We start from the raw sequence: 13024 nt of genomic DNA, 5'->3' as shown, positions 1-13024 counted from the left end.
ATATCAACTATTTCTTCCTACCCGTTTCCTCAAATTCACATTCTCCCTCTTTCCTTTTTATTTATCCTTCTTGGCTTCTTTTATCATGCAATAAAATAAATGTTAGCTCTATGTTAGATTAGGTTGTTTTCAGAAACAAAAGTGGCATTTATTTGTTCTACAAGGTTTTAAAGCTAATGGTCCAACTCACAGGTAGAAAAACAACAGTGATTCATATCTTTCTTTGTAAGCAGCATAACCCGAAGGGCATTATGCAACTCTGGCTTTTATAGGGTTTTTCTTTTTTTCCTCAGGCATAATGACTCCAGAGAGACCAAACATAACAGTGATCAATTGGGCTGCTTTCTTTTCCATTCCGGTTTTACACAACAAAGGGATCTGTTGATTTTATTTGTCATTTATTTATGCTTTAAGCAAGCATGGTTTGGAAAATATTGGCCTGTCCAGCAGGCACTTCTACCATTGGTGCCTCAGCATAAATGTGTTTTTCCCCTGTATGAGATTACAAGGCAAGGTCATCCATGGTATTACAGCCCTGAAATAAGCAACAATACTGAGAGCTGTAACCTTTTCTAGTTAAAGCTAGTGAGAATTTAGTTGCTGGGAGCTGGCTATAATGGGATACAAATCAGGAGTTGACATGTTACTTGTTGGCTTTGAGCCAAATCTAAAATGTGCACCAGTCCAGAACTGCAGTCTTGAAAAGGGTTTCCTCTTGTGTTAGCCTGAAGTGCTGAGATTTTTTTTTTTCCAGGTGGATGCAGCTGGATCAGCTGCAACCATAAGCAACCATAATGTGCCTAGATCCATATAATCAATCCAGTGTGTGGGACCTGGCAAGTCCACATCCAACTCCTCCATCCTGTAGATGATATTGGGGTGAAGATTTGTTGGCTGGATTCCTTGCCAAAAATGAAGCTGCAATTCCCCTTGCCTTTAAGACAGAGCCAAAGAAGACTGTGCTGATGATCACTCTCTGTCTAGTGTGCATATTGTTAAATTGTCTTTTCAGCAAATGGATGTCCTAAGGCCTACAATCTTTTGTCTGCCCAAGAGATTTAAGCCCCTTTTCCAAATATTTCATGTGAGTTCCCCAGTCAGTGATCTGGCAAACCAAGAAAGCGGACTGTTAGAGCATTGTGCTTGAAAGGGGAACACGTGCCTCTGATGCCTTGTCCCAGGACTGTAACACTAATAGCATGTTTGAATAGTATGACAGGATGAGTGAACCTGGCTTGGTTAACCAGAAGAGAGTCGGGAGGTACCTGTTCTTTGGAAACCACTCCAGGCTGGGTCTCTGAGCAGCCTGAGAACCAAGAGCAAGCCATCCTTGCCCCACAGTGGGGGGTATGTTTGAGAGCACCCGTGTAACACAGCCTCAGCAGTGGCTCTTGTGGAGTGGCTCAAGGCATCCTCCTGCTCTGAGACTCAGGGTGTCTGCTCCGAGTCCCACTTCCACAGGGTCAATGACCACACTGGGAACCTTGGTATGATCCTCTCTTCTCCACAGATGCCAGAACAGTGGCCAAAAATGGGATACCAGGGCAAACGGGTGCCTGTAGCTCCCTAACCCACCGGTGCCATCTACTCACATGCAGTTTCAGAGGCCCCTGCCCACGACAGCACTCTCATCCTGTCCTGCCAAATCCTAAAAGCTGAAACATCCTGACTCATTCTGGCTCTTTGTCTTCTCGCCCAAAACATACATGGATTTTTTAAAGCTTTTGCTTTGTTAAAATCCTCCACATTAGTAGCACAGGTCTCATTACCACGTATTGGCCACAGTCTCCTCTTAATAGCTACAAATATCTCTGGCGTAAGAAGCTTTTTAATTGCCTTTATTCTCTGTGGTGAATATCTGAAGGCAGTGACACATACGTAATTACCGTGCAACTGGAAAAGAAGTTTTGGACAAATGTGCTGCTTATTTTTCCCCTCACTCCTTAAAAGGGGTCTTCCAGTTCACAGCAATCACAAGGTGTGTATTATGTATCTAAAAAGGGGAAAATTGTGAGTATTTTGCCAATTATTAAAAAACCCTCTAACATGCAACCTACTGTTCATTAGCTGAAAAAATAAGGTTTCTGTTTCAAGAATGGTACAGTTAATTTAAGATAATTCTGACCTAGATTTGTACTGTACTGAATTGCTTCAAGTGAGTAATGCACAATCTATTTATAGGATCATTATTAAATTAGCACTTGCACGATTTAAATCCCCTTGCAGTAGATTCACAAGGGAGACTCAGGCACTCTTGTCACCCAGTGGGTAGCAAGCTTGGGTTAATGTTCACAGGAGTGGTAGTCTGGACTACTTTTCTGAAAGGAGTAACTGATTTTGAGATGCAGATAGAGCTTGCTGTAAAATGGAAATTCACCTGACCAGTTCTGGACTTCTACTTTTGGGTGAGATGAAAAATACCTCTAAGTACCACTTTTCCATGATTAATTTTTCATTCTGGCTTATTGAGCAGTGTAGGTTTTCAATACCTGTAGCTATTCTATGTAAACCCCACCACAGGGTCCAAATATAACATAGGAAGATCATCCTTAGATATTGTGGTAGTGTTGTAGTGTTGTGGCTCTAGTTTGCTGGAGCTGGCAGTAGGTGCCAGGGCATGTTCCACTGATCATTTCAGTATATGAAGTTTTCTACCTTCTTTTAAATCAGGTAATTGCTACAGCAGCGCTGCAAACATCAAGGTGATCTTTCTGAAAGGCCTGTGAAGACTACCTCACTTGGAAATGTTGGGAGCTGAGTGCTTAACTTCTCTGAAAAATTAAGACATTTAAAAAAACCATATAACTGACTGTTATTATCAGATATAAATTAGGTGTTTTGAAATTTGCCAGTTTTGGCAGGCAACTGACATACATGGATTTGTCAAATCCTAGGACAGTAGCCATAAGTAATGAAATTAGCCTGGAATGTATGAATCCTGCCTTAGTTTTGCTTCGTTTCTTCCTTCCACTCTACTTTTACTTGTTAGCTGTATGGGATGTTGTTTAAGGTGGGAGCTGTGTTTCATGTCCATGCTTTGTGGCACTTGGTGTTCAGGGGTTCCAGTCTTGATTAAAGTCTTCCCACTGAATCATCACTTGTGAAACTAATGGCCATACATAAAATAACAGGTTCTGAACAAGATATTTGCTATTCTACCTTTGCCTGTCACTTCAAATCCCCTTTCTTTTTGTTTAGCTTCTCAATGTCACCTTTAGGTTTAAGTGCTTTTTTCCTGAAGCTATGCAGCAATTTCAGTGCATTAACACATTTTTTATATGAAGCAACACAAAAAGCAGATTCAGAATAAGTCCCTCAGAATAAAGTACTGTGTAGGTCAATATTGTTTTGGAATCTTTTTCAAGGGTGTATCTAAATCCTTAAGGGAATGAATTTGAATGTCCTTTAACTCTAAGAGGACCCTAACTCTATCAAGAATAAGGTCAGCCCCAAGTGTCTTGTACTCCAGTTGTAATTTGAGTGTGCTGACTTATACAGTGGAGTTAACAAAAAGATTTTAAGTTTTATTATTACTGATATTATTATTCATGACAGTGTTAGAGTTGTCTCTTGAAAGTAAAAATGCTTCTAAACTGAGTAAGAGCAGACAGAAAGGTTGTTAGCATAATGTACATACACACTTAGAGACATCCACTTCTTTGCCAAAGTTAAATCCCTAGACACTTTTATAAGGATGTAAAAAAAAGTAGTAATAATAATAGTATTGATAATAGTAATTGTTATACAATAGCTACATTTTTCAATCATAAAGTCCATTTAATCAGCATAGAATAATTTGGAGAAATATATATATTCAAGGACTTGTTTCTTTGGGAGCTAGGAAATTTTGAATTGAAACAGATAGGGAAACAAATGTCCAGACGGATACCAAAAAACCCCCCAAATCTTCTACTTCAGCTTCTTCATCACTGGAAAATATGTATTCAGAGATGTCAGATATTTGTTCCAGCACTGTCTTCTATGAATGTTCAGGCTTTATTTAACATGCTCAGGAATAACTTTACTTGGGTGAGGACCTTCTTCCTTGACCTATGAAGTTTCCAAGGCCTAAAATGGAATATCTGTGATCTTATTTAGAGGCAACTGGGTGTCAAATTCAGTTTATATTCAACAGAAGTCCAAGAGATAAAAATAGGGAAGAATGAGATGCAATTTTTCACAGTAAAAATGCAATAACTAATATAAAGTCACATCCCAATGCATTCTGAAAGTTCAGTTACTGGAATTCTGGTGTGAAATGGTTTTATATTGCTGGGTATTCTACTCTTCTGTCCAACAGGAGTCTCAGAATTGGATGTAGAGACAAGCCCAGAGTCTTGTCCTTGCCCTTGAGTATGGTAATGTTATTGCATGACAGCAAGTATTTTTAAAAAACAGAGAAAGGGACCAAGTCAATACACTAAAGCAGTGTCCATGGTCAACAAAGGTCAAGTGGGGCATTGGAATAGGTTGACCAGAGAAGTTATGGATGCCACATCTCTGGAATTGTCCAAGGCCAGGTTGGATGAGGCTCTGGGAGAGAAAAGTGTCCCTGCCCACAGCAGGAGGGTTGGAAGTAGTTGATTTTTAGGCTCCCTTCTGACCCAGGCCATTTTATGATTCTATGATTCTGTGATTCAGTGATAATGGGTTCTCTGAAACCAAAACACAGTTTCTGTGAGTAGACTGGTAGGGTGATTGTGTGATCTATGTATATACAAAGAGACTAACAAAATAAGCATACTTGGTTACTAAAATATTATGCAGGGTTATCTTCTGCAAAAGGCCTTCCTTATTTTTTCTTGTTTTGTGTGATCAGTTCGTACCAAAACATTAATAATACATAGAGGAAACATCCACAGGTATATATGTTGTATGATTCAGGAGTATGTTAAATGCAATGTGTTGTATTTGTGGGAAGGAATGTTTTTGTAGAGTGTATGCTAAAAAAGACGTTTTTTAAAACACTGTGTCACAAAGGAGAAAATGACAACACACATGATAACTGTAGGTAAATAATTACACCTGCAGGATAAACTTTAAAAAGCCGGAAAAGTCACAGATAGGACACTCTTCTCACTGAAGAATTTACTGACTTGTCAGTTTCTATCTCATACTTAATGGCATCTAAATGCTGTTTCAGCCTGTGAATTGAATTTCCTTTTAATTTGAGCAGATCATATATTCATTTGTCAACGCTCTATCTTCATCAATCAAGGCATTATGCCTGGCAGTTTCATCTCATCCTTAAAGATAACCTTGGGTTATGTCATGACTCAATTCTGTATTGCCCCTACAGAGATAATGAATTCACACATGCAAGAGCATCATTTACCAATGGGTGTGGGATGCTGTTTTGAACATATCATTTCCATCTGCCACAGGATGATTCCATTTGCAAAAATTGATCTCCTGGAGGAGGATTTCTCAGCTAGGGTAAGCACATTGTAGGCACAGTTTAGCAGAGTGTGGTGTCTGACAGGAGAGGAAAAGGGGATCATATTGCTTCTGCTGTCCCCAGAAAGTCAAAGCTCAGGGAATGGGCTTGCATCTCTTCACACTCAGGCTGGAGAAACGAGCAAGGGCAGGGTAAACAAGTCCTTCCTTCTTGTAGCAAAAGGTTTCAGCTCAGCAGGTCTGAGAGGAGTAACACATCCACATGTACAGATGGTGAAAGCATGAAGTTAATCCACTTCTGGAAAGCTCAGCCTCAACTGTGTTAAATTCTGTTAGATGCTGATGCAGGCACTGCTGTGAGACGACCTCTTTTAAACAGCTTTAGGATTCAGCTTAATGGCTCCCGGAAAAGGACCGAGCTCATATCTAATTACTGTGAATAAAACTTTGAATTTCATCAGCTGTAAACAATAGTAATCACATGTATCACAATGAAAATTTATGCACATCAAACAGTTTTCCTTGTGTGAAATGGAATTTGACAAGAGGGAGTGCAGATGGATGCCTAAGAAAGAACTCTGCAGGGACACCTGGGGTGGACCAGGAGCAGACACAGACCAGTTAGATCACTGCACGCCTTGGTAACAAGGTAAAGTAGATCTTGCACATTACATCAGTTTTCAAATACTAGCAATATCAAATTATGTACAAGGCAAAGGGCATTACATGATAACTGAGCAGCTTAGGGTTAGGAGTATTTGCATCCCTTGCGAAAATTTGTGAGAATTACGTCTCTTCCTGTTTCCTGCCCAGTCATGAGAGGCAAGATATAATTGTGAGCTTGCAAGAGCAGGACAGTATCCCTTTGAGTAGCCTGGGAGCTATTGAGTGGAGTTGCCTGACTTCCAGAGCAGCTGTATACGTCTGTAGCTCAAAAGTCATGGCTTAAGTACAGTGCCAAGAAACTGAGTCCTGCCATTTCCATCTGCTCTCAGTTCTGTGGAAAGCAAATATTCATTCAGCATATTTGAAGTACACTATATATTCTTTATGTGCTATAGAGATGGACCTCCACAGACCTACAGTCTGTTGCCTCCGTGCAACTGGCATTGTGCTGGCATTTCCTCTGTCTCCTCCACTCACACTGACTGTAACAGGAGATTCAGGTGCAATCCTGGTCCTGGTGGCATTCGCATGTTCATGGAACATGAGGAAGATGATGTGTTCCTGTTTAATACAAATTACTGGTCACGGTGTGTTTCCATGTACATTTTTCAAGAAACATGTTTGATTTAATTTTCCCAAAGCCCATCTTTGCTGTCATATTTTGGTATATTGTGTGTCACTGTTCCATGTGCAGTGTCACAGTGTGATCCTGTCAACTGTCATAAAGGATAAGATACTATGACAACTTATATCCTAACGCAGTTTGACAAGATGAAATATGCAAAAAAGTAAACGCGGTTCCTGCCAGTGCCCACTGGTCCTAACAACTTCAGGTGTACCTCCCTTAATTAATCACTAGCTAATGATAGTTTACTGATAACTGCCAGAAACAGGGCACAGGATGGGTGCTGTGCATCTATGTGCCATATTTCAGGCTGGCATACAGACTTACAGAGGTATTGCCTGTATACCATGTCTTGTACCAGTTCTTATTAGACCACTCTGATTACACTTCTGGTTCTTGCAGGTAGGCAAAAGTACAAATTCACTGGAACAGCTTTTTCTTTTTTGAAACACATAAATCAATCTCAATTCTTTGAAACTGCATTGTTCTAAAGGGTGTTCATAAATCTTGGAAATATAACTTATTTTTCAGAAGATCTATATTTTATGAAACACAGTTTAAATTTTCACCTGAGACCATTATGGTTTCTGTGAAAAGAGAATGGATAACAAATTGAATGAAGGGACTCTCATTAAGCTTAAAATTACTCAGCAAGAACCATTCTGAATCAATTAATCATAATGCAACAGGACTCTAATTTTCTGACATTCTCAAAATCAAAAGTAACTATTTGCATCATATTTCATCATAAGAAATGTGATTAATTTTGTTTACAGCTGATGAAATACATTATTTCATCACAGTAATTAAATACTGGCTCCACCTTTTCTATTCTGGGAGCTTCTAAATTGAATACTAAGGTTGTCTAAACAAGGTTGTCTCACAACAGTGCCCTGCCACCTGTTACTCTTCTCCCTACACACCTTCCATGACCGTGTGCAAAAAGGATCAGAAAATCCAATTTATATGACATAGCAGGATACTGTGAGATGTATCTGCAGTTTAAAATAAGATTAGGCTCCAGGTACTTTGCAGGGAAATAACATCAGCCCTTCTGTTTATCAGACTTCATGTGTGACTGTTATAAATTGATTTTTTATTTGAATATATTATTTTGTTAATCGGTGTGTTTTGGGTTTGTCCCCAAGTTGTTTGATTTAATATTATCTAAACAATCCAGATTCTTGACACCTGAATATGTTAGCTAATATGACAGCCTATTATTCAAGGACAGACAGGTAAATTTCCCCTGGAACATTACTTATGGGATTGGAGGGGGCTGCCTTGACACCAATAAATGCATTTTACACACCTTGATTCACCCAGCAAGGAATGTTAATTATTAGAAAGGTAGAAAGGTGGTTCCTATTTATTGTTCCATGGAAACAAATGTTTCCAAAGACCATTTTGAAGAGAATTTTCTTCATATTGTTTCATATTCCAATTAAATTAAAATTTCAAATAGGGAGTGGAAAGGGTTAAAAAAAATAAAACATGAAAGTTAGCAATTAATTTGAAATTATATTTTAAAAAGAAAAGAAGACAAACACAAAAACCAATTCTGGTTTTGACCAGCCTAACTTCTGGCACTCACTGCATTAAAGAGAACATAGTGAACAACATAACCCACACTCTCATGCCTACCACACACTTTGCTGAGGCAGCTTAAGGAAGCACCAAAGGCAGCTCTGAATCCTCTGACCAAAACATGATTCTAATGCACTAAGCATTTAAACCCCTGTAACTTTGGAGAATTTGGGTTAAGAGGCAGATTTAATGAAAACCATGCCTAGCTTTCCAAGGAAGTGATTTACTCTCTGTGCTAGTACAGTGATCTCTTCCATTAAAGAGGTCAGGCTGTCCCTGTTTGGAAGTACAGCATTGTTCTAGAGAAACTTATAGGAACAACATACCAGCTACGTTATTCAGTATTTCTATACTTCAGAGAATGTGACAGAAAGATTATTTACTCATCTAAAACAGTTTTCTCTTCCATCATGGTTCATACAATAATTCAATTTCCATATTTAAATCAAAATAATTTTCTGTCTCTTGTTAACTTCTGTTGACCTCTTCTGTTATGGTGTAAGTTGTTTGTTTGTTCCCAAATTCTAGTACTCCATTTCCCTTGCACTGCTACTCTGTATGCCCAAGGCCAATATTTGGCCATCTTTCAACGAAGGATCTCTTACATCAGAGCCAGTTTCACTGATTATATGTAATTTACAAAACATGAGGGTCATTCAGGCTGTGTCAGGCTGGACTACCACTACATATGAACACTTATTTCTCTGCCTTAAGAAGATAAAAGTTAATGTATTCTAAGCTTGAGAAAGTATGAAAGAAATGCAGATGTGTACAGTAGGTTAAAATTAACTCAGGCATTTACAATGCTCTTCCATCAGCACAAAGTTCTTGATTTAGAAGACCTTGAGGTAGCTGGTTACTTGCTGAATCAGGATCAGAATGCTTATGCAGCAACATTTACTAATTTGGTGGAGCAACATTTCAGGAGAAATATGTCACTAGCTTTTGACACATGTATGAAACTTTTGACAAAATTAATAGGGGAATTCCTATAACAGTGAGGGGCACCATGTTTTCATGGCTGTGGCCCACAGGTTATCAGCAGGCTTTTAAAAACCTTCACACACTGCTCCTCCACCTTCAGTGTTTCCAAAGCAGGACTGTGGAAGGAAAACACAGGGAGTTTACCTGGGGTCAGGTAAGTGTGGATTTAAAAGGTATAGAGCAATTAGCAGCAGTTCATCAGCCACTTGCTGAAGCTCTCAAGCTGTCTCCAGACTATCAGGTTTGGTGGAAGGGGGAGCTAGGGAATTAAAAAGCCTCCTCGTCTTCACTGCAGTAAATCCCAAGACCTATTGTGTCGGGGCTGTCCCGTGCAGTCTGAGTCTTCTGGGTGGTTGGCCCCAGCTGATGTCCTCCACAGCCAGGTGGGTGCCAGAAAAGCCTTGCCTAAGGCATCCAGATTGCACGCTGAAGGGAGCAGCTTGGCCTCTCCTGAAGTGCCAGCCAGTGCTTTGCCCAGGCTGATGGGTTTTCATCCCCATGGGAGCTCTACAGCAGCCAGCAGCAATGGCAGGGGGGAGGGAAAGGCTCTCATCCCATGCAACCCAGGCTTCCTTGCTTGACCAAGAGCTCTCCTCCTGCATGGGGAAGCCCATTGGGCTGACGGACCATGGCAGATTATCCAAGAGCTGGCATTCAAGGAAAGGTAAATTTAAAGGTAAGTTTCTAAATTAACACATGTATACAGTTTTGTATCTCAGTGTACAGCACTACTCTGCAGGTAAGCAACTTAGTAAAGCAGAAAGAAGAGTGTGAAAGATGTGAGGAAGAAAAGCTTGGTACACACACACCTCATAGCTGCCATCATCAGTGATGAGGTCACAGTGCTGGTCAACATCACCTCAGTCAGAAGGAGCAAAGGAAGGCAGAGGAGACTGCATCATGTGCAACTCTGACCCTGGTTTGTTCAACAGGAGTTTGGTTGCAAAGTCCGAGGAAAATTTCTTCCCTAGTAAGGCTGGTCAGGTCATGTCCCCTGCTCATCTCAGGATCCAGTGGGGTCTTACATTGATTAGCAGAAGATTTAATTTCATCCTGATTAAGAGAGAGATGAAGGAGCATGCTGAATAATCCTACAGGTATTTATTAACTCTTAGGCAGACATTCCTTTTAATCTACTGTGATGAACAACATATGCACTCAATTTTGGCTCCCTTGACATTTTTTTTGAAGGGCTGTTCTCCATAAATCTCCCAGACTCTTGTTTTTAATAGCAGCATTGTCCCAAGTACAGACATAAAACAACTTCGTTGCTGTTATTCATTAGAATCTATATTTATTTACTTATACCATCCAACCATCTTTGTTTTCTTTTGTAAATTTCCTATAAAAATATCCTGTAAATATATTCTTGACTAACTTGATTTTTAGTAATGCAAGTCATAAATATTAAACATTAAAAAAATTAGTTTTGCTAGTATAAAATAACTCTTCGTATTTTAATCCAATGAATATATGCCAATGTAATTAAAATAGGTTGTATTTTCCTATTGTTGGGAATATGACTCAGAAATGAAAAGACCTGGGGGTCCTGGCAGACAACAAGCTGTCCATGAGCCACCAGTGACCTTGTGGCCAAGAAGGCCAATAAGATCCTGGGGTTCATTAGGAAGAGCATTGCCAGCAGGTCAAGGGAGGTGATCCTGCCCCTCTGCTCAGCCCTGGTGAGGCAGCTGGAGTGCTGTGTCCAGTTCCAGACTCCTCAGGACAAGAGAGAGACATGGAGCTCCTGGAGAGGGTCCTGCGGAGGGACTGGAGTTTCTCTCTCATGAGGTAAGACTGAGGAAGCTGGGCCTGTTCAGCCTCGAGAAGAGACAACTGAGAGGGGACCTCATCATGTTTATCAGTATTGAAGGGAGAGTGTCAAGAAGATGTTTCAAGGCTCTTCTTGGTGGTGCCCAACCACAGGACAAGAGGCAATGGGCAGAAACTGATGCACAGGAAGTTCCACCTGAACATGAGGAAAAACTTCTTTACTGTGCAGGTGACTGAGCACTGGGAACAGATTGTCCAGAGAGGTTGTGAATTCTCCCTCACGGGAGCTATTTAAGAACAATCTTGTGCCATATGCCCTAGGATGACCCTGCTTGAGGGATGTTGGACCAGATGACCCACTGTGGCCCCTTCCAACCTGACCCTTTCTGGGATTCTGTGATTTGCCATTTGTGAATAAATGTTCAAAAGATTAATTCATATCAAATGTCGGTTGACTCCAACAAGCTGAACTCTAACACAGGATGGCATCCACGTGTTTTTATACATTTCCCATTCCTTAGCAGAGCCTCTTGCCATGACAAAATTGCTGAAATATATCTGAGTTAATACACAAGAGGCAACTGCTTACAAGGGTTATAAGGGTATGTGCTAGTTCAAAGGCACACGTTATTAGACATAGAGCCATTGCATTAAAAAGTGAAAGAACCCACAACATACAAAGAAGTTGTGGACAGCTGCAATTGATAGAAGCTACCACCCAAAAGTGGTCTTTCTCATACAACAAACATTAACATTTACATAAATCTGGAGACTTTAAAGATGTTTATCAAAATTCCTCTGGAAGTGGGCTGAGAGAAATACAAGATTTGCTGTATTGTATGTGAGTATAATCAGAACAGCTGTATAGAGAATTTTTTTCTAAGAATATACAAAATATAAAGAGAAAAAACACCACAAATAGCATAATATGATTTTGACAGAATTTCATTGAAGTGCCTTTGATTTGTAATGCTTACTTATCATGCTGATTTAACACTTATCATCATGCTGATTTGTAAATTGCAGTAGTTAGACTCAAATTTAGCACCCTTGTACCTGTACTAGAGCCAGGTACACTTACTGCATGTCTTAAAAATACAGTAGGAGTACTTCCAACCTAGTCCATGAAAAGTTCCAGGGCATTTGGAAAAACATTCCTAATTTCTTCCATGTGCAGTAATTTCTATAATTTTCCAGTTTTGTTATCAGAAGAAATATAATGCTAAGGAATGCATCCAAGTAATAAATACACACACAATTTATAACACCAGAAAGAGCAATATTCACTGGCTCCATGCAGGATATCTCACTCAAAAAACCATTTGAATTGTTTGGTAAAGTGATTTGTTATTGTTGGAAATTTTTTTCCTCTTCAACTTTTCCCTTTAACAATGGACCATTTTCTTCATTGACTTCTTACTGAACTCCCTCCTAGTTTTGTCACATAAGAATAGCTTGGTCAAATTAAGGATGCCAGGTGATCTGGAGAGTTATGCGTGGAAGGGGAGTAAAACTCATCTCCTCTCTTGAAGTCAGACAGAAAAACACTTATCTGAGTCTCTCAGACCATTTGTTTTTAAACTAGTGTGACAGGAAAGGAAAGAATGTGAGCAAGATTCTTCAGGGAAGCCTCTTCTCAGCTAGGGGGAATAGGTTTGATAGCAGCATAGAACATTACTGAATCACTCACATTGTGCATCCCGTGGCCAGGACCAGCCCAAGTACATGTGGGAGCTTGAGGATGACTGTCAACTGAAAAGATCCAAAGCCTTCTCTAGCACAATTTCCCAAGTGCTTCCAAGTTCAGTAAAGCCCTCATTAGGTTCCTCCTCCCTGTTTGCTCCTCCTAAGCTGGCAAAGCACACTTGCCAAGACAAGCTGCTGCTGGTTGGAGCACTGATGCAGGGAAGGGTTGGAGCATCTGCCGTGGTTGTGCAAGGCTCTGGGCCGTGCCAGCAGCAGCAGGGACCCGAGAGACCCACTGGTCAGCCG

The 13024-nt window shown here is 40.1% G+C and overlaps 1 long non-coding RNA gene across 1 annotated transcript in view; it reads right to left on the bottom strand.

Moving 5' to 3' along the window:
* Window positions 1-3503: 3503 nt before the first annotated feature.
* Window positions 3504-13024, bottom strand: part of LOC108444808 — a 155654-nt gene continuing 146133 nt past the window's right edge. Inside the window, exons 8-9 of the long non-coding RNA XR_001859508.1 lie at window positions 10069-10312; window positions 3504-6624 (exon numbers count right to left, since the gene is read on the bottom strand). This is a non-coding gene — a long non-coding RNA (uncharacterized LOC108444808). The remainder of the gene's footprint in view (window positions 6625-10068; window positions 10313-13024) is intronic.

The sequence above is a fragment of the Corvus brachyrhynchos genome, unplaced genomic scaffold (genome assembly GCF_000691975.1).
Source record: "Corvus brachyrhynchos isolate BGI_N302 unplaced genomic scaffold, ASM69197v1 scaffold242, whole genome shotgun sequence".
In the NCBI taxonomy this organism is placed as follows: domain Eukaryota; kingdom Metazoa; phylum Chordata; class Aves; order Passeriformes; family Corvidae; genus Corvus; species Corvus brachyrhynchos.
Note: the sequence above shows the minus strand (reverse complement) of the source record. Positions and strands in the feature narration are given on the sequence as shown.